The sequence below is a fragment of the Chiloscyllium plagiosum genome, unplaced genomic scaffold (assembly GCF_037043375.1).
Source record: "Chiloscyllium plagiosum isolate Xiang-an unplaced genomic scaffold, Cpla_swu_hap1 HiC_scaffold_35, whole genome shotgun sequence".
Lineage (NCBI taxonomy): Eukaryota > Metazoa > Chordata > Chondrichthyes > Orectolobiformes > Hemiscylliidae > Chiloscyllium > Chiloscyllium plagiosum.
In genome coordinates this window covers 25,895,267-25,915,623 of record NW_028270173.1, presented here as the reverse complement: position 1 = coordinate 25,915,623, position 20,357 = coordinate 25,895,267, and positions in this window count along the sequence as shown.

The window sequence follows — 20,357 nt, the reverse complement described above, 5'->3', positions numbered from 1 at the left end:
TGATTTTCTAAATTTCCATGCAACTGAATCTTCCCTGGTCTTGAACAGGCAAGGGTTGGCAGAGCTAATGTTCCTCCTGTAGTAACTATAGCGATCCTAGACCATGATGTGTCATGAAGAACGTAAAGTAATTCACAGAGACAGACTGTCAGTTTGTAGAAATGTTCTTTCCCTACTTTATTGGGATGGAGACTTTGCGACCAGGCCTGAATTTATTGTCCATCCATCTTAGATTGCATTTTAGAATGTTATGGTGGGCTGCCTGTATGAAGTGCTCCAGTTTACTGTGGTGTAGAGATGGTCACAGTGCTATTTGGAATAGAGCACCAGGATGATAACTCAGGTCAGAGATTGATTGGCAATTGTTATGAAGTTGAAGGTGTGTACTATACATTTAAGAGAGAGTGAATGTTGTTTTACACTGATAGCCTCCAAGCACCTGTCATATGACTAACTAGCAGTCTCAGAGTACACAGGAAAATTGAAAGTATGTAACATTTCGCTATGAAACAGATTGGCGAGTTACTTGCTGTTTTGACAACAATTTGAATTTAACCAATTAGTTTAAGTTATGCCCCAGGATACCAAAGCCAATTTATTGTTTGAATTTACTGTTTTGTCAACGTTGAACCTGTGAGAAAATTCAATGTTGGAGGGGTAAAAAAGTTATACAGAGAGTAACTGCCATCGAGAGAGACTGCCATTCAAAACAGTCTCTATGTAAGGTACCTTCTTCATACAAAATGTATTTGCAATAAGAGACAGAAGACAACCCAGAGAGATCTTCAGAAAAAAGAAGGAGGACACCGAAGAAGACAGCTGTTTATGGTTTTGAAATTAAGTTGCTGATATTTAAATACAGATTGTTATTGGAACAGGGTTGGTGACAGATAAGAAACCTTTAAGAGAAAGGAGCTGAAAATGTGTTGCTGGAAAAGCGCAGCAGGTCAGGCAGCATCCAAGGAGCAGGAGAATTGACGTTTCGGTCATGAGCCCTTCTTCATTCCTGGAATAAATTGATATCATATTTCTTTAAAAAGTGGAATTTGGGAGTTCTCTGTCACTAATACATTAACAGATTACGAGGTAGAGTGAGTTTTTCTGAGTGTTTGGCTTAATTAGCCGAAGGTTTCCCTGCCATGTCATAACAGATTGGGGGCTCGGGTCCGTAATTTGGACAGGTTTAGACAGATCCAGTCTGACATTTCGACAAATTTGAGTCCATTTGGGGTACTAAATATCCCAGTAGATACACACACGTGTAGATTAGTGTCCAATATCTTTAATTAAAACCTAGGTGAGACAATTTGTTTACTTTCAATTACTTGTGGTTTTTTAAATTAAAAATGAGTGAAATAGCTCTTAAGATTGCTAAAGAGATTCTGGGGTTTGAAGATGATTCACACATTCACCAAGAATGTTCAGAAAGCCATAAAAAGAGCATACTTTTCGAATTAGCACGGAGGTTAGATTTGAGTTTAACTAGGGACAAAAGTAAAGCTGAAATTGTAAAGGGTTTAGTTAAGCATTTAGGTGTGTCAGAGAAACAGGCAAGTGCATGAGAGTGAGAAAAAACTTAAATTACAATTGTGGAAACTCGAGTTACAAGATAAAGAAAGGAAAAGAAGAGCCACGAGAGAAGGAAGACAGAGGAAAGGAGAGAAGATAGAGAAAGAGAGAGAGAGAAGGAGAGAGAAAAAAATAGAAAGAAAGCAAAAGGAAAATGTAAGAGAGCAGATTCTTATCTGAGCAGAGGGAGAGAGAAAGAGAGAGAAAATGAGTGAAAATTTGAATTCCAAAGTTGAGGATTAGTCAGAAAAATCAGGTTAACAGGACGGAGACGAAGAGAGTAGATGGTGATATATACAAATATGTTAAAACACTGCCATGCTATGATGCGAAAGATGTTGAAGGCTTCTTTATTTCATTTGAAAAATTAGCTAGGCAGATGGAGTGGTCAGATAACTTGTGAGTAATGCTAGTTCAGACTAAGCTGGTTGGCAGAGCTAGTGAGATATTTGCAGTGCTGTCATTTGAGCGGTCAAGTGATTATGAAAATATCAACAGACTATTTTAAGTGCTTATGAATTGGTATCAGAAGCATATAGACAGCTGTTCAGAAGCATAAAGGAGAAACCAGGTCAGACTCTTGTTGAGTTCAAAAGAATTAAACATAATAATTTTGGTAGTGTGTGTGGGCCTTAAAAATAAATAGGACCTACAGGGCTCTAAAAATAGATTATTCTGCTGGAGTTTAAACACACTTCCAGAGATTATAAGAATTCATGAGGATGGACAGAAAGTTCAAGAAGAGAGAAAAGTAGCAGAGATAGCAGATGAATATGTTTTGGTGCATAGACAAAGTTTAGCATCCAGTAAGAATTTCATCATGTGAGAGATAGAAATTGGGAGAAGAGGAGATCCAACATTACAAACTAAAGAGTAGAGCACACTGGTAATGATTTACCACAGGTTAAAAAGGATGGCCAAGATGGAGAAAGGGAGTTGAAAGGCTTCAGATGTTTTCACTGTAATGGAGTGGGACATGGAAAATTGCAATGCTGATTGTTTTAAAAGGGCACTGGGAAAAGATGTTTTCACTGTCAGAAACTGGGACACAAAGTCCCAGTGCTGGTTGTTAAAGAAAGTCATTGTGCAAAAAGATATGATAAAAATCACTATACCATCAGCATTAGAGAACATAGTAAAGGAAATGCCAAGAAAAGTCAAGGAGAGTCCAACGCCTAGGCAGGGGCTGGATATGGAGCTAGTGCCCAATGTCCGAAAGACTTTGTCTCTGTGGGTAAAGTTTGCTCATAAAGAACAGGGGGAGAATGGCAAGAAGTTATAATTTTGGGAAATACAGGATCTAATCACTCTATAATATTAAGAGATGAGAGCATCTGCACTCTTTCTGACCTGTTACTTTAGAGTGTGCTAATGTGTGGGATCGATGGACAGAAATTTAGTGACCCCTGTGTAAAATCAAGTTGGAGTGCCAACTTAAGACTGGAGACGTAACAGTGGGAGTGATTGGCAGAGTGTCAGTTCCAGGAATACACGTTTTTCTTGGGAATGATTTAGCATGATCCATGGTGGGGGTGATACTCCTTGTTGTGGAGAAACCAGGGGAAGACCAGGGAACTGAGGACTTAAAATAAAAATATTCTGGGATTTTTTTTGTTGGAACAAAATCCCACTATCATAAGTCACAGCATGAAGCAAAAACTAAAGAGAAAGACGAAGGAGTTGAGATTCAGCTGGATACCCCCCGTTTGATGTAATGGTGCAGGAATAACAAACTGGTAGAGGGTCAGGCAGAAGTGTTTAGTCATGAAAGGCTAAAGGATTTACAATAGAAAGATGAAACAATAAAAGATAGATGCATACTCAGAAAAGGAATCAGAATGTATTCCCAAGGATTATTATTTTAAAGATAGAATCCTAAGACAAAAATGGATACCACAGCAGGTTAGTGCAGAGGAGAAATGAGATAAAGTGCACCAGATTGTGTTGCTGGTAGCATACAGGCAGGAAGTGCAGCAAATGAATTACCAATAGGTGGTTAACGAGGTGCAAAGAAAACTCAAGCTAAGGTACAAAAACGTTTCTCCTGGTTTGGAATGCACAAAAATGTGGTAACCTGTTGCCATATGTGTCATATAGTAGGTATGCCGCAGGCAGTAATAAAAATAACATTTGTTGCCCTTTCCTGCATTTGAAGAATGCTTCACACAGGTTATGATTGATTCCATAGGTCCCCTTCTAAAAACGAGAAGTGGGAACCAATACTTGTTAACCATAATGGACGTGTCTCCCAAATTTCTGGAAGCAATTCCATTACGGAATATTAAGGCAAAAAGGGTGTTCAAGAAGCTAGTAGCTTTCTTCACACAGTGTGGGCTATCCAGAGAGATTCAGTCAGACCAAGGTTCTAAATTTACTGCTAGGCTATTTAAGGATGTCATGGATAACTTAGGCATACAACACTTTTAATGAAGTGCATAACATCCTGAATCCCAAGGAGTTTTGAAAAGTTTGCATCAGACCCTGAAGGCCATATTAAGAGCAGACTATCAGAATTATCCAAATGATTGGTGTAAAGGTATCCCATTTGTATTGTTTGCCTTAGAGATGCCCCAAATGAATCTTCTCAGTTTACTCCCTTTGAGTTATCATTCAGACACAAAGTGAGAGGGCCATTGAAATTAATTAAAGAGAAAGTGATGGGACTGAAGTGAGAGATCTCACACTTCGATTATGTATCTGAGGTGAGGGAGAGATAAAATCAGGTAAGTGAGTTAGCTAAACAGCACAGCATAGAATGAAGCAGGTGGCGAATAAAAAATTCTAAAATTCAGACATTTTCAGTGGGGATGTATTAGTATTGTTACCAGTGGTAGGAGATATCTTCAAAGCCAGGTTTAGTGGTCTCTATCAAATTAAGAAAAATCTGTGTCAGGTAAACTATCTGGTAAAGACGCTGGATAGGAAAAGAAACTGTATCGGGTATATCATGAGGATATGTTGAAACCTTATTATAATAGAAAGAGGGAACTGGAAAAACAGATGTTACTGACTGCCCCACAGAATGCAGAATCAAATCTAGAGATTGTGCAATATGATGTGCATCAAACAATGAGGAAATCTTTAAGGAGTGAGATAGGTTAATGAACTATCTATCTCAGGAGCAAAGAAACCAGTTGAAAGGTTTGTTGCAGCACTCTGATGACATATTCAGTCATAAGATGCAGAGGACTAATACTAATGTGCATTAGGTAGAAGTAGGGAATACTGTTCCGATAAAACAACATCCCTGCAGACTTAATACTTTCAAAGCCACAGAGGTCCAGAAGGAAGTAGATGTGATACTCAACAAAGACATCATCAAACTGAGTCAGAGTGAGTTGAGTTCACCAGTTGGGTTAGTTACCGAACCTGACAGGTCTCAACAATTGTATGTGGATTATCAGAAGGTCAACACCATAGCAAAACCAGACTCCTACCCAATACCAACACTGGAGGACTTTATAAAGTTGACAAGCTAGTTACATCACAAAATTGGACTTAGTGCTTAGATATTGGCAGGTACATTAATCAGAGAAAGCAAAAGAAGTTTCTGCATTTGTAACCCCAAACGGGGCTATATCAATTCAAACTGATACTGTTTGGAACGAAACACCCACCAGGCACACTCCAAAGACTCACGAACAGAGTTGTGGCTGAGTTAACAAACTGTACAGTCTATTTGATTTGCAAATGGAATAGTCACTGCATTGCAGCGAAGTGATCTACTCTGATAGCAGCTTTACCTGCCTCTGAGAGCCAACAGTACATACATAGACAAACATGCTTCAGAGACACATAGAACATAGAACAATACAGTGCAGTACAGGACCTTTGGCCTTCGATGTTGTGCTGACCTGTCATACAAATCTGAAGCCCATCTAACCTACACTATTTCATGTACGTCCATATGCTTGCCCAATGATGACTTAAATGTACTTAAAGTTGGCGAATCTAATACCATTGCAGGCAAAGCATTCCATAGCCTTACTATTCTCTGAGTAAAGAAACTGCCTCTGACATCTGTCCTATATCTATCTCCCCTCAATTTAAACATACGCCCCCTCGTGCTCGCCATCACCATATTTGGAAAATGGCTCTCCCTGTCCACCCTATCTAACACTCTGATTATCTTATATGTCTCTATTAAGTCACCTCTCAACCTTCATCTCTCCAACGAAAACAGCCTCAAGTCCCTCAGCCTTTCCTCATAAGACCATCCCTCCATACCAGGCAACATCCAAGTAAATCTCCTCTGCACCCTTTCCAAAGCTTCCACATCTTTCTTATAATGCGGTCACCAGAACTACGCACAATATTCCAAGTGCGGTTGCACCAGAGTATTATACAGTTGTATCATAACCTCATGGTTGCGGAACTCGATCCCTCTATTAATAAAAGCTAAAACACTGTATGCCTCCTTAACAACCCTGTTGACCTGGGTGGAAACTTTCAAGGATCTGTGTACCTGAACACCGAGATCTCTCTGCTCATCTACACTACCAAGAATCTTACCATTAGCCCAGTACTTTGCATTCTGGTTACTCCGACCAAAGTAAATCTCCTCACACTTGTCTGCATTAAACTCCATTTGCCACCTCTCAGCCCAGCTCTGCAGCTTATCTATGTCTCTCTGTAACCTACAACATCCTTCATCACTATCTACCGACCTTAGTGTCATCTGCAAATTTACTAACCCACCTTTCTACGCCTTCATCCAGGTCGTTTATAAAAATGACAAACAACTGTCCACCCAACACCGACCCATGCGGTACACCATTAGTACATAGTACATAGAAGAATACAGCGCAGTACAGGCCCTTGGGCCCTCGATGTTGCGCCGATCCAAGCCCACCTAAACTACACTAACCCACTATCCTCCATATACCTATCCAATGCCCTCTTAAATGCCCATAAAGTGGGAGAGTCCACCACTGTTACTGGCAGGGCATTCCATGAACTAACTACTCGCTGAGTGAAGAACCTACCCCTAACATCAGTCCTATATCTACCCCCCCTTAATTTAAACCTATGCCCCCTTGTAATACCAGACTCAATACGCGGGAAAAGGTTCATACTGTCTACCCTATCTAACCCCCTAATCATCTTGTACACCTCAATCAAGTCACCCCTAAACCTTCTTTTCTCTAGTGAAAACAGCCCCAAGTGCCTCAGTCTTTCCTCATACGATTTTCCTTCCATACCAGGCATCATCCTGGTAAACCTCCTCTGCACCCGCTCCAATGCCTCCACATCCTTCCTATAATATGGCGACCAAAACTGCACACAATATTCCAGATGCGGCCGTACCAGAGTCTTATACAACTGCATCATGACCTCAGGACTCCGGAACTCAATTCCTCTACCAATAAAAGCCAGTACGCCATATGCCTTCCTCACCGCACTATTTACCTGGGTGGCAACTTTCAGAGATCTGTGTACATGGACACCAAGATCCCTCTGCTCATCCACACTACCAAGTATCCGATCATTAGCCCAGTACCCCATCTTTTTGTTATTCTTCCCAAAGTGAATCACCTCGCACTTAGCTACATTGAATTCCATCTGCCACCTTTCTGCCCAGCTCTGCAGCTTCTCTATATCCTGCTGTAACCTGCCACATGCTTCCTCACTGTCAACAACTCCTCCGACTTTCGTATCATCCGCAAACTTGTTCACCCAACCTTCTAACCCCTCTTCCAGGTCATTTATAAAAATGACAAACAGCAATGGTCCCAAAACAGATCCTTGCGGAACACCGCTAGTGACGGCACTCCATGAAGAAACTTTGCCATCAACTACTACCCTCTGTCTTCTTCCATCCAGCCAATTCCTAATCCAAACCTCCAACTCACCCTCAATGCCATATCTCCGTATTTTCTGCAGTAGCCTACCATGGGGAACCTTATCAAACGCCTTACTAAAATCCATATATACGACATCTACCGCTTTCCCCTCATCAACCTCCTTTGTCACCTTTTCAAAGAATTCAATAAGGTTTGTGAGGCACGACTTGCCCTTCACAAAACCATGCTGACTATCCTTGATCACATTATTCCTATCCAGATGTGCATAAATCCTATCCCTTACAATTCTCTCTAAGACTTTGCCCACAACAGAAGTGAGACTCACCGGCCTATAGTTACTGGGGCTATCCCTACTCCCCTTTTTGAACAAGGGAACCACATTTGCTATCCTCCAGTCTTCTGGGACTACTCCTGTAGACAAAGAGGACATAAAAATCAAGGCCAATGGCTCTGCAATCTCCTCCCTTGCTTCCCAGAGAATCCTAGGATAAATGCCATCAGGCCCAGGGGACTTATCTATTTTCACCTTTTCCAGGATTTCCAACACCTCTTCTCTACATACCTCAAAGCCATCCATTCTACTTATTTGTGCCTCAGTATTCTCATCGACAACAATGCCCTGTTCCTGAGTAAATACTGAAGAAAAGTATTCATTCAGTGTCTCCCCAATCTCTTCCGCCTCCACACGCAACTTCCCACTACTATCCTTGACTGGACCTATTCCTACCCTAGTCATTCTTTTATTCCTAACATACCTATAGAAAGCCTTAGGGTTTTCCCTAATCCTATCGACTAAGGACCTTTCATGTCTCCTCCTTGCTGCTTTTAGCTCTCTCTTCAGGTCCTTCCTGGCTACCCTATAACTCTCAATCGCCCCAATTGAACCTTCACGTCTCATCTTGAGATAGGCCGCCCTCTTCCATTTAACAAGGGATTCCAATTCCTTATTAAACCACGGCTCCCTCGCATGACCCTTTCCTTCCTGCCTGACAGGTACATAATTATCAAGGACACTCAATAGTTGCCCCTTGAACAAGTTCCACATATCAATTACACTCTTGCCTTGGAGTCTACTTTTCCAAGCCACACATCCTAGGTCATGCCTCACCGCATCATAATTTCCCTTACCCCAGCTATAATTCTTGCCCTGTAGTACACACTTATCCCTCTCCATCACGAGTGTAAAAATCACCGAATTATGGTCACTATCCCCAAAGTGCTCACCTACCTTTAATTCTAACACCTGGCCTGGTTCGTTACCCAGAACCAAATCCAGTATGGCCTCACCTCTTGTTGGCCTGTCTACATATTGTGTCAGGAAACTCTCCTGCACACATTGAACAAACACTGACCCATCTAACGAACTTGAGCTATAGCTTTCCCAATCAATATCAGGAAAGTTAAAGTCCCCCAATAACAACCACCCTATTACTGTCACTCATCTCCTGAATCCCCTTCCCAATCCTTTCTTCAATGATTCTAGGACTATTAGGAGGCCTGTAAAAGACTCCTAACACGGTGACCTCACCTTTCCTATTCCTAACCTCAGCCCAAACTACCTCAGATGGCAAGTCCTCATCCATCGTCCTTTCCACCGCTGTAATACTATCTTTGACAAGCAATGCCACACCTCCCCCTCTTTTACCCCCACCTCTGACCCTACTAAAACAGTTAAATCCCGGAACCTGCAACAGCCAATCCTGTCCCTGTTCTAGCCATGTCTCCGTAATAGCCACAACATCGAAGTCCCAGGTACCAACCAACGCTGCAAGTTCACCTACCTTATTTCGTATACTTCTTGCATTGAAGTATACACACTTCAAGCCTCTTCCCTGCTTACAGGCACCCTCCTTGGAAATTGATGCCATGTTCCTCACCTCCCTACACTCCAGGCCCTGCACCCTGAAGCTACAATCTGGGTTCCCATGCCCCTGCCGAGTTAGTTTAAACCCCCCCCCAAGAGCACTAGCAAACCTCCCCCCAAGGATACTGGTGCCCCTCAGGTTCAGGCGTAGACCATCCTGTTTATAGAGGTCCCACCGACCCCAGAAAGAACCCCAGTTATCCAAAAACTGGAACCCCTCCCTCCTGCACCATCCCTGAAGCCACGCATTTAAGTGTTCTCTCTCCCTATTCCTCGAATCTCTATCACGTGGCACGGGTAACAAACCAGAGACAACAACTCTGTTTGTTCTAACTCTGAGCTTCCAACCTAGCTCCCTGAAAGCCTGTCTAACATCCTCAGCACTCCTCCTACCTATGTCGTTGGTGCCAATGTGGACCACGACTTCGGGTTGCTCCCCCTCCCCCTCCAGGACCCGGAAAACACGATCAGAGACATCACGTACCCTTGCACCTGGGAGGCAACATACCAAACGTGAGTCTCTCTCGTTCCCACAAAACCGCCTATCTGTGCCACGAACTATCGAGTCCCCAATTACTACTGCTCTGCTCTTCTTCACCCTTCCCTTCTGAGTAACGGGGACAGGCTCCGTGCCAGAGACCTGAGCCCCGTTACTTACCCCTGGTAAGTCATCCCCTTACTTCAGTAGTTGGCTTTCAGCAAGCCAATTACTGATCCAAATTGCTATATCTCCCAGAATCCCATTCCTCCATATTTTGCACAATAGCTACTGTGGGGAACCTTATCGAAACCTTGCTGAAATCCATATATACCACATCAACCAGCTTACTCTCATCTACCTGTTTGGTCACCTTCCCAAATAACTCAATAAGGTTTGTGAGACACGACCTGCTCTTCACAAAACCGTGCTGACTATCCCTAATCAAATTATTCTTTCCTAGATGATTATAAATCCTATCTCTTACAGGCTTTTCCAACAATTTACCAACTACTGAAGTAAGGCTCACTGGACTATAATTACTAGGGTTGTCTCTACTCCCTTTCTTGAACAGGGGAATCACATTTGCTATCCTCCAGTCTTCTGGCACTGTTCCTGTAGACAATGACGATTTAAAGATCAATGCCAAAGGCTCGGGAATCTCCTCCCTGACTTCCCAGAGGATCCTAGGATAAATCCCATCTGGCTCAGGGGACTTATCTATTTTCACACTCTGCAGGATTTCTAATGCCTCTTCCTTGTGAACAGAAATCCCATATAGTCTTGGAGCCTGTATCTCAGTATTCTCCTTGACAACATTGTCGTGTTCAGAGTGAACACCGTCGAAAACTATTCATTTAGTGCTTCACCTATCTCTTCTGACACCACACACAACTTCCTCCTACTATCCTTGATTGGCTCTAATCTTACTCTCGTCATTCTTTTATTCCTTAAATACCTATAGAAAGCCTTAGGGTTTACCCTGATCCTATCCGCCAATAACTTCTCATGTCTCCTTGTGGCTCTTTAGGTCTTTCTTGGCTACCTTGCAACCCTCAAGTACCCTAATTGAGCTTTCACATCTCATCTTAACATAAGCCTTCTTCTTCCTTTGACCAGAAACTCCACTTCCTTCATAAACCACGCTCCCGCGCTCTACAGCTTTCTCCCTGATTGACAGGTACATACTTATCTAGGACACTCAGAAGCTTTTCCTTGAATAAGCTCCACGTTTCTAATGTGCCCATCCCCTGCAGTTTCCTTACCCATCCTATACTTCTTAAATGTTGCCTAATCGCATTGTAATTGCCTTTCCCCCAGTTGTAGCTCTTCTCCAGTGCTATACACCTATCCCTTTCTATCACTAAAGTAAACATAACAGAATTGTGATCGCTATCACCAAAGTTCTCACTTTGTTCCAAGTCTAAACCTGACCGGGCTCATTAGCCAGTACCAAATCTAATGTGGCTTTGCCCCTTGTTGGTCTGTCTACACACTGTGTCAGGAAGCCTTCCTGCACACACTGGACAAAAACTGACCCATCTGTCGTACTCGTACTATAGTGTTCCCAGTCAATATTTGAAAAATTGAAGTCCCCCATGAAAACAGCCCTGTCTTTCTCACTCCTATCGAGAATCATCTTTGCTATCCTTTCCTCTACATCTCTAGAACTATTAGGGGTCTTATAGAAAACTCCCAACAGGGTGACCTCTCCTTTCCTGTTTCTAACCTCAGCCCATACTACCTCAGTTGACGAGTCCCCAAACATCCTTTCTACAACTGTAATACTGTCCTTGACCAACAATGCCAAACTTCCCCCTCTTTTACTATCTTCTCTGTTCTTATTGAAACATCTAAATCCTGGAACCTGCAACAACCATTTACTTTCACAATCAGGACTCCCGCCCACGTTCCGAGGACCCCTTCGCCCACCTCCAACACACTGCATCCACCTGGACACCCCGCGCTGACCTATTACCTGCCCTCGACCTCTTCATTTCCAACTGCCGCCAGGACATTAACCACCTCAACCTGTCGACACCCCTCCCCACTCCAAACTCTCACCCTCACAATCCCTCCAATCCCTCTGCTCCAATCCTGACCTCACCATCAAGCCAGCGGACAAAGGGGGCGCAGTGGTAGTCTGGCGCACTGACCTCTACACCGCTGAAGCCAAACGCCAACTCGAGGACACCTCTTCCTACCGCCCCCTTGACCATGACCCCACCCCCCATCACCAAACTATCATCTCCCAGACCATACACAACCTCATCACCTCAGGAGATCTCCCACCCACAGCTTCCAACCTCATAGTCCAGGAACCCCGCACTGCCCGGTTCTACCTCCTTCCAAAGATTCACAAGCCTGACCACCCTGGCCGACCCATTGTCTCAGCATGCTCCTGCCCCACTGAACTCATCTCTACCTACCTCGACACTGTCCTATCCCCCCTAGTCCAGGAATTCCCCACATACGTTCAAGACACCACCCACGCCCTCCACCTCCTCCAAGACTTCCGTTTCCCCGGCCCCCAACGCCTCATCTTCACCATGGATATCCAATCCCTCTACACCTCCATCCGCCATGACCAGGGCCTCCAAGCCGTCCGTTTTTTTCCTCTCCAGACGTTCCCAACACTCTCCACCGACACTTTCATTCGTTTGGCTGAACTGGTCCTCACCCTTAACAATTTCTCCTTTGAATCCTCCCACTTCCTCCAGACCAAAGGGGTAGCCATGGGCAAACGTATGGGCTCCAGCTATGCCTGTCTCTTTGTTGGCGACGTAGAGCAGTTGATCTTCCGTAATTACACCGGCACCACTCCCCACCTCTTCCTCCGCAACATTGATGACTGCATTGGCGCCACCTCGTGCTCCCGCGAGGAGGTTGAGCAATTCATCAACTTCACCAACACATTCCACCCTGACCTTAAATTTACCTGGACCATCTCTGACACCTCCCTCCCCTTCCTGGACCTCTCCATCTTCATCAGTGACGACCGACTTGGCACTGACATTTTCTATAAACCCACTGACTCCCACAGCTACCTAGATTAAACCTCTTCCCACCCTACCTCTTGCAAAAATGCCATCCTGTATTCCCAATTCCTCCGCCTCTGCCGTATCTGCTCCCAGGAGGAGCGGTTCCACCATAGAACACACCAGATGGCCTCCTTCTTTAGAGACAACAATTTCCCTTCCCACGTGGTTAAAGATGCCCTCCAATGCATCTCATCCACATCCCGCACCTCCGCCCTCAGACCCAACCCCTCCAACTGCAACAAGGACAGAACGCCCCTGGTGCTCACCTTCCATCCTACCAATCTTCGCATAAACCAAATCATCCGCCGACATTTCCGCCACCTCCAAACAGACCCCACCACCATGGATATATTTCCCTCCCCACCCCTCTCCGCCTTCCGCAAAGACTGTTCCCTCCGTGACTACCTGGTCAGGTCCACGCCCCCCTACGACCCACCCTCCCATCCTGGCACTTTCCCCTGCCACCGCAGCAACTGTAAAACCTATGCCCACACCTCCTCCCTCACCTCCATCCAAGGCCCTAAAGGAGCCTTCCACATCCATCAAGGTTTTACCTGCACATCCACTAATATCATCTATTGTATCCGTTGCTCCCGATGCGGTCTCCTCTACATTGGGGAGACTGGGCGCCTCCTAGCAGAGCGCTTTAGGGAACATCTCAGAGACACCCGCATCAATCAACCAAATCGCCCAGTGGCTCAACATTTCAACTCCCCCTCCCACTCTAAATTCCAAAGAGACTGTTGAAAAATAAAGAATTCCGGAAAATCATACTTCATTTATAAAGTACTTCAACAAATAACACACACTATTATCTACGAGAGATATCTCAATCACTGTCTTTCACTGCCTTGATTTCTATAACTAAACCCACATGTTTTCACCAGGAGAGTTCACAACTGGCCAGACTGAAACTACTCGATGTCTTCTCCATACCTCCTTAATAGTTGTGTTGAACTAAATTATTTCTTCAGGTTCTTCATACACAAATCCATGTGCCAAATATATGCCTTATTTGGAGCAATCCTGAATGATTTGTCCAAATGTATGCCTTATCTTGTAAAGCCAGCAGTCCCTCATTTCCTGCAGTTCTAACGTTTGGCAGACCTGTTTGACCCAGTGTAATTCCTTTCACATAACAGCCCATTGTTAAGCCTCTTAACAGTTCCTTTCAGTTTCCATGAGTTTCTGTTATGTTCAGATTGATACAGTATCAGTGCTTAGACTTTACGATGTTATGGTGAGCCTCCTATATGAAGTGTTCCATAGAACATAGAACATAGAAGAATACAGCGCAGTACAGACCCTTTGGCCCTCGATGTTGCGCCGATCCAAGCCCACCTAACCTACACTAGCCCACTATCCTCTATATGCCTATCCAATGCCCGCTTAAATGCCCATAAAGAAGGAAAGTCCACCACTGCTATTGGCAGGGCATTTCATGAACTCACGACTCGCTAAGTAAAGAACCTACCCCTAACATCTGTCCTATACCTACCACCCCTCAATTTAAAGCTATGCCCCCTCGTAATAGCTAACGTGGAAAAAGGTTCTCACGGTCAACCCTATCTAAACCCCTAATCATCTTGTACACCTCTATCAATTCACCCCTAAACCTTCTTTTCTCCAATGAAAACAACCCCAAGTGCCGCAACGTTTCCTCATATGATCTTCCTAGCATACCAGGCAACATCCTGGTAAACCTCCTCTGCACTCGTTCCAGTGCCTCCACATCCTTCCTATAGTATGGCGACCAAAACTGCACACAATACTCCAGGTGCAGCCGCACCAGAGTCTTATACAATTGCAACATGATCTCAGGACTCCGGAACTCAATTCCTCTGCCAATAAAAGCCAGTACAGCATATGCCTTCTTCACTACACTATTTACCTGGGTGGCAACTTTCAAAGATCTGTATACATGGACACAAGATCCCTCTGCTCATCCACACTACCAAGTATCCGACCATTAGCCCAGTAGCCCACTTTTTGTTACTCTTACCAAAATGAATCACCTCACACTTAGCTACATTGAACTCCATTTGCCACCTTTCTGCCCGGTTCTGCAGCTTATCTATATCCCGCTGTAACCTGCCACATCCTTCCTCACTGTCAACAACTCCTCCAACTTTCGTATCATCCGCAAACTTGCTCACCCAATCTTCTAGCCCCTCCTCCAGGTCATTTATAAAAATGACAAACAGCAATGGTCCCAAAACAGATCCTTGCGGAACACCACTAGTAACGGCACTCCAAGATGAACCTTTACCATTAACTACTACCTTCTGTCTTCTTCCAGTCAGCCAACTCCTAATCCAAACCTCCAACTCACCCTCAATGCCATACCTCCGTATTTTTTGAAGTAGCCTACCATGGGGAACCTTATCAAATGCCTTACTAAAATTCATATACGCCACTTCCACTTTCCCCTCATCCATCTCCTTAGTCACCTTCTCAAAGAATTCAATAAGGTTTGTGAGGCATGACCTGCCCTTCACAAAACCATGCTGATGATCCTTGATCACATTATTCCTATCCAGATGTTCATAAATCCTATCCATTACAATTCTCTCTAAGACTTTGCTCCAGTTCACTGTAGCGTAGTGTCATTTGGAATAGAGCACCAGGATGATAACTCAGGGCAGAAATTGATTGACAATGGATAGCTCTGAGTCATGAGTGTATATAACCTGAAGAAGAAGTTGAAGAGGATGTTCTTTCTGTGCATATCTTGTCACTTTCCTCCTTAATGGTCGAGGTTTTGGGTTTGGAATGTAATGTGGAGGCTGAGGTGTGAGCGCGACGCATTTTATAAAATTATGATAGGCGTGGTTGGGATGAATAGCCAAAATGTTTTCCCCAGGGCAGGGGAGTCCAAAACTTGAGGGTATCGGTTTAAGGGGAGAGGGAAAACATTCAAAAGGGACCTAAAGAGCACCCTTTTCATACAGAGAGTGGTGAGTGTATGGAATGAGTTGCCAGAGGAATTGGTGGAGGCTGGCACAATTGTGATACTTAAAAGACATCTGAATGGGTGTATGAATAAGAAGGGTTTACAGGGATACAGGCTAAATGCAGATAAAAGGATCTTGATTAATTTAGGATATCTTGTCAGCATGGATGAGTTGGACTGAAGACTCTGTTTCCACACTATTCAGGTTTATGACTGTGTGACTCTATGTTAAAGGAAACTTGGTAAGTTGCTACACTGCCACCATCCCTGTAGCCACATTGTGAATGGTTGATATAGCTACCTCTGTGCAGCAGTGGAGAACAGGCTGAATGTTGAACATGGTGGATGAGGTGGCAGTCAAATGGGCTGCTGTCGTTTGGATGTTGTCAAGTTTTTTTACGTGCTGTTGGAGCTGTACCTATCAAGTTGTGAATTATACCTGAGATTAGAACCAGGAGCGATTCCTAAGAATACCTCCATATTCCAAATGGTCCTTGTATCCTAAATAAATTGTCCTCTTTCTATGCTCGGTGTAGCATTCCAGTAGCCCAATCCGTAAATTCTTTGTGTTATTTTTTTTCTTGCCCTGATGTTTGATGTAAATAAAACCAGCCCCATTCATGCTGTTGTATTTCTAAGAATTGTCTGTCCATATAGACAAGGGAAGGGAACCATAAAGTGTATTTTTGGTTTATTTCCTTCTTGAAGGGATCATAAGTCATCTTCGTAGTGGCACAGTGGTCAGCACTGCTGCCTCACAGCACAAGAGACCCCGGATTCAATTCCCGCCTCAGGCGATTTTCTGTGTAGAGTTTGCACATTCTCCCCATGTTTGCGTGGGTTTGCTCTGGTTTCCTCCCACAATCTAAAAAATGTGCAGTTTAGGTGAATGGCCATGCTAAATTGCATGGGTGGTGGGTTAGTGTGGACTTTGTTGGATCGAAGGGCCTGTTTCCACATTGTAAGTAATCTAATCTCCTGCCTGGCACCAAACAGCCTCTGACTCTGGAAGTCCTTTGCTTTTATCATTGAAAATTGTGTTATTCCACAATTGTCCATCACTATAGCCATATCCTTCCTCATACTATCATACTGGATTTGAGAAACAAGTTAATGCCCAATCTCTGATCCACTTTCCCCCACTATTGAACCCTGTCCCAATATCCACTTAGGACCCAATACTATCCTAGTGACTGAAACCCATGCCCCACGACCTGACTGCTCCTTTTACCTTCAGTCCCAATACTGTCAAGTTCGCAGGAAACCAATTTCTACCCCAGAATTCATTTTCCCTCTCCCCCCGCCCCACACACACACACACACCCCTCTTCTGGGATTGATACTGTCATGCAAATCTTCACACATACCACTGACTTGGGACTCTCCCCATCAGGCCCACCTTCCTTGTTCCCCCCCCCGCCCCCCGTCCTGCATTGCATAAATGCTACACAACTCACCTGGTCGCCTTATGACTTTACATGTTGGCAGCCTGCGCTCTTCCCTTGGCAGTCTATCCATGGGAAGATGATTATCTTGTCATATTATCCAGAGATCCACATAATGTTCTGGGATACAGGTTCGAATCCCAAAACAACAGGTGGTTTTTGAGTTAAGAAATAAAATCTCATATTAAGAGTCGAATGATAGCCATTAAATTGTTGTCAATTGTCAAGAAAAGCAATCTGATTCACTTATGTCTTTCAGGAAAGGAAACTGCCATCTTTACCTGGTCGGGCTACATATGATATGATTGACTCTTAACTTGCCCTCTGGGCAATTAGGGAGAGCAATGAATACTGGCCTATCCAGCAATGCCCTCATCCTAGTGAGCATGCTCATTACGTTACACCCTGTAACCTGCCACCAATTCCCCTCCAGTCAATACCCTACTTACTCTGTACCCAAGAACATTACCAACCTGATAACCCTACTGCTGTACTCATCTGTTTCCATGACATCTCAGCACCCTCACCTCACAATTTTCTGACAGGTATATCAAACAACTTGCTTAGGTATGTTAGGGCTTATCTCCAGAGCACTAACGTCTTGATCACAGGTCTCTTAGCCAGTGAGTAGGGGCGCTACCACTGCACTGGAAGACTTTATTTCAGTTCATTTGACAACAGCTGTCAAAGTGGCTGTCGAACCTTTATATTTCTGACAGCGGCAGCTGCCTGCTATGAAAATATGTATGGAGTACCTTCCTCGCACAGTTCTATGCTACAAAATAGCTGTCAGTATGGAACACAGGTTTCACTTTCCAAAGAGAGCCCTGAGCAGAATAACTTTGCGGGAGTTCCTTCCTTATGTAGTAAAGAAAGCTCTGAGTGGCAATCCAAGAATGGGTGCCACTCACTGTCCCATTCCTTTTGTGGCTATCTCACTTGAGTTTAATGTCAATGGTAATCACCCAGTAGGCAGTTAGTAGGGGAGACGGCACTAGTGAAAACATGAGAAGTCAAGGGCATGATTGGATTCTCTCTTATAGGAAATTATAATTGCCAGACACTTGTGTGAATTCTATTTACCATTTGTCTTATCTTAATATACAGAAAAACTATTGCACACAACTGGAAGGCTTTTCCCCCACCATTTAACTTGTGGCAATTTTCACACACTAATGATGACTAATGGATCTCCCAGGATTTCCAGTTGATTAAAATTACATGTCAAGCCTATGAAGGGCAATGCAAACATTAAAGCTGAGGGGGAAAGGTGCAGTCTAAACTTGAAAGGATTTGCAGTACCCATCTCTCACAGAGTCATAGAGATATACAGGATGGAAGGAGATGGTACGGTCTAACTCTTCTATGCTAACAAGATATCCTAAATTAATTTAGCATCATTTGACAGCAGGTCCCTCTCGAAGGCCATCAAGAGTATTGGTAAAGACAGTCTGCTCCCTCTGCAAAGACACCAAGACACAAATATAGGAAAAGAAGTGCCGATAGTCACCATTATGAACCCCTCAACATCCCGCTGCCTGACTTGGTAATAGTTGCTAATGAGGGGCATTTGTCTGAAATGTCGATTCTCCTGCTCCTTGGATGCTGCTGACCTGCTGTGCTTTTCCAGCACCATATCCTCAAATGTAATCTCCAGCATCTGCAGTTCTCACTCTCACCTAGACGTTGTAAATACCAACTTGCACAAGTTCAGGAACGGACCCAGGAGGAGGTCCTCTAACTTATCCACAATCAGGCCAACTGGATGTCCAAAGATCAGAAGCACAAGGCTTAAATGCAACCAAAAACACAATAAAAACTTTTCAAAAAGCTAAAAACAGGGTGCATAACCCACAACCTGCATACACATGATTCTTGAAATCCACAGCACAATAAAATATACAATTGAGTTGGGAATCTGAGAACCACCACAATCTGCGGTTACATGGGAATGCTTCATGCAACACCTTCCACCCCAGGCTCCCGGTGGAAAGCGGGAGGATTCCCATGTATCGAGCCCTCCACTGGGGATGAATAAAACATGCATCAAGACATGTAATGGAAGTGAATGGAGTATATATGGGTAGTGTGCATCAGCAGCTGACACAAAAACTTCTCATCACAGGGCAGGAGGACACAGAAGGTATTCCCATGAGGTAGCTCAGGATGTAGGTCACGGGATCTGAGGGAGTTTCAGAAACTTGAGACCAAAAAACTGCGATCAGAGCAGGGGTATGCACAGATGGGATGCCAAACCCACATGACCAGCTCCAACTGGTGCACAATGGCTGGTCTGAGTACTACCATTTTCAGGCAATGGATAACATTGGCCATGAGCTGGATATTCGCTGCCACCCTGTTTGTTAATTCCTATGGCAACATCCAGCCTAGGCTTGCATTGTCTCGCATTTCCCTCACTCTGGTCACCCCTGTGGGCCTGGCCTACCCTTCCATCAGCCATTTGAAACTGCCATGATGGGGGTGCAGACATTTGCCATTTATTAGCCCAAACATGAATGTTGTTCAGCTATTGCTTTACTAGGACAGCGAGTACTCCAGCTCCTGAGGATAGCAAATGGCTGGACAATCGTCAGTGAACATCACTAAGTTTTACCTTATGATGGAATGAAACCCATTATAGTAGCTGAAGTTGTTTGGGCTTGGGACACTACCGGAAGGTATTTCTGCAGTGATGTTCTGGGACTGAGATAGTTGACCTATAACAGCAACAATCGTCTTTCTTTATGGTAGGTATGCCTCCAACCAAATTTTGATTTCTACCAATCCAGTAGTGTTCAGTTTTGCTGGGCTTTCTTGATACCATACGCCATAAATATTTGCGTTGACGTCAAGTGCAGTCACCCACACTTCCTCACAAATAAGTAAGATTTCATCTCCAAATCAACACAAGCAAAATGTTCAATTTGTACAACCCATCAGTTATTCTTTCTTTTAGTTGTACAACTAATTATCATGATTTTTTTTTAATTATTGAATTCTCGAGGGACTGTGCAATGATTAAAATACAGGAGAGAAACTCTAGCCAAATGTATAAGGACCATAGTCCATACTTTGTGCACTACAGCTTGGTGATCAATACGATGTGTGGTTAACCTGTTGGATTGGCCATCTGATTACTTAAATAATAACTGATCTAGAAGCAGAACATCGGCTTTTGCATTTTTAATTGTGGGGGTGGTAAC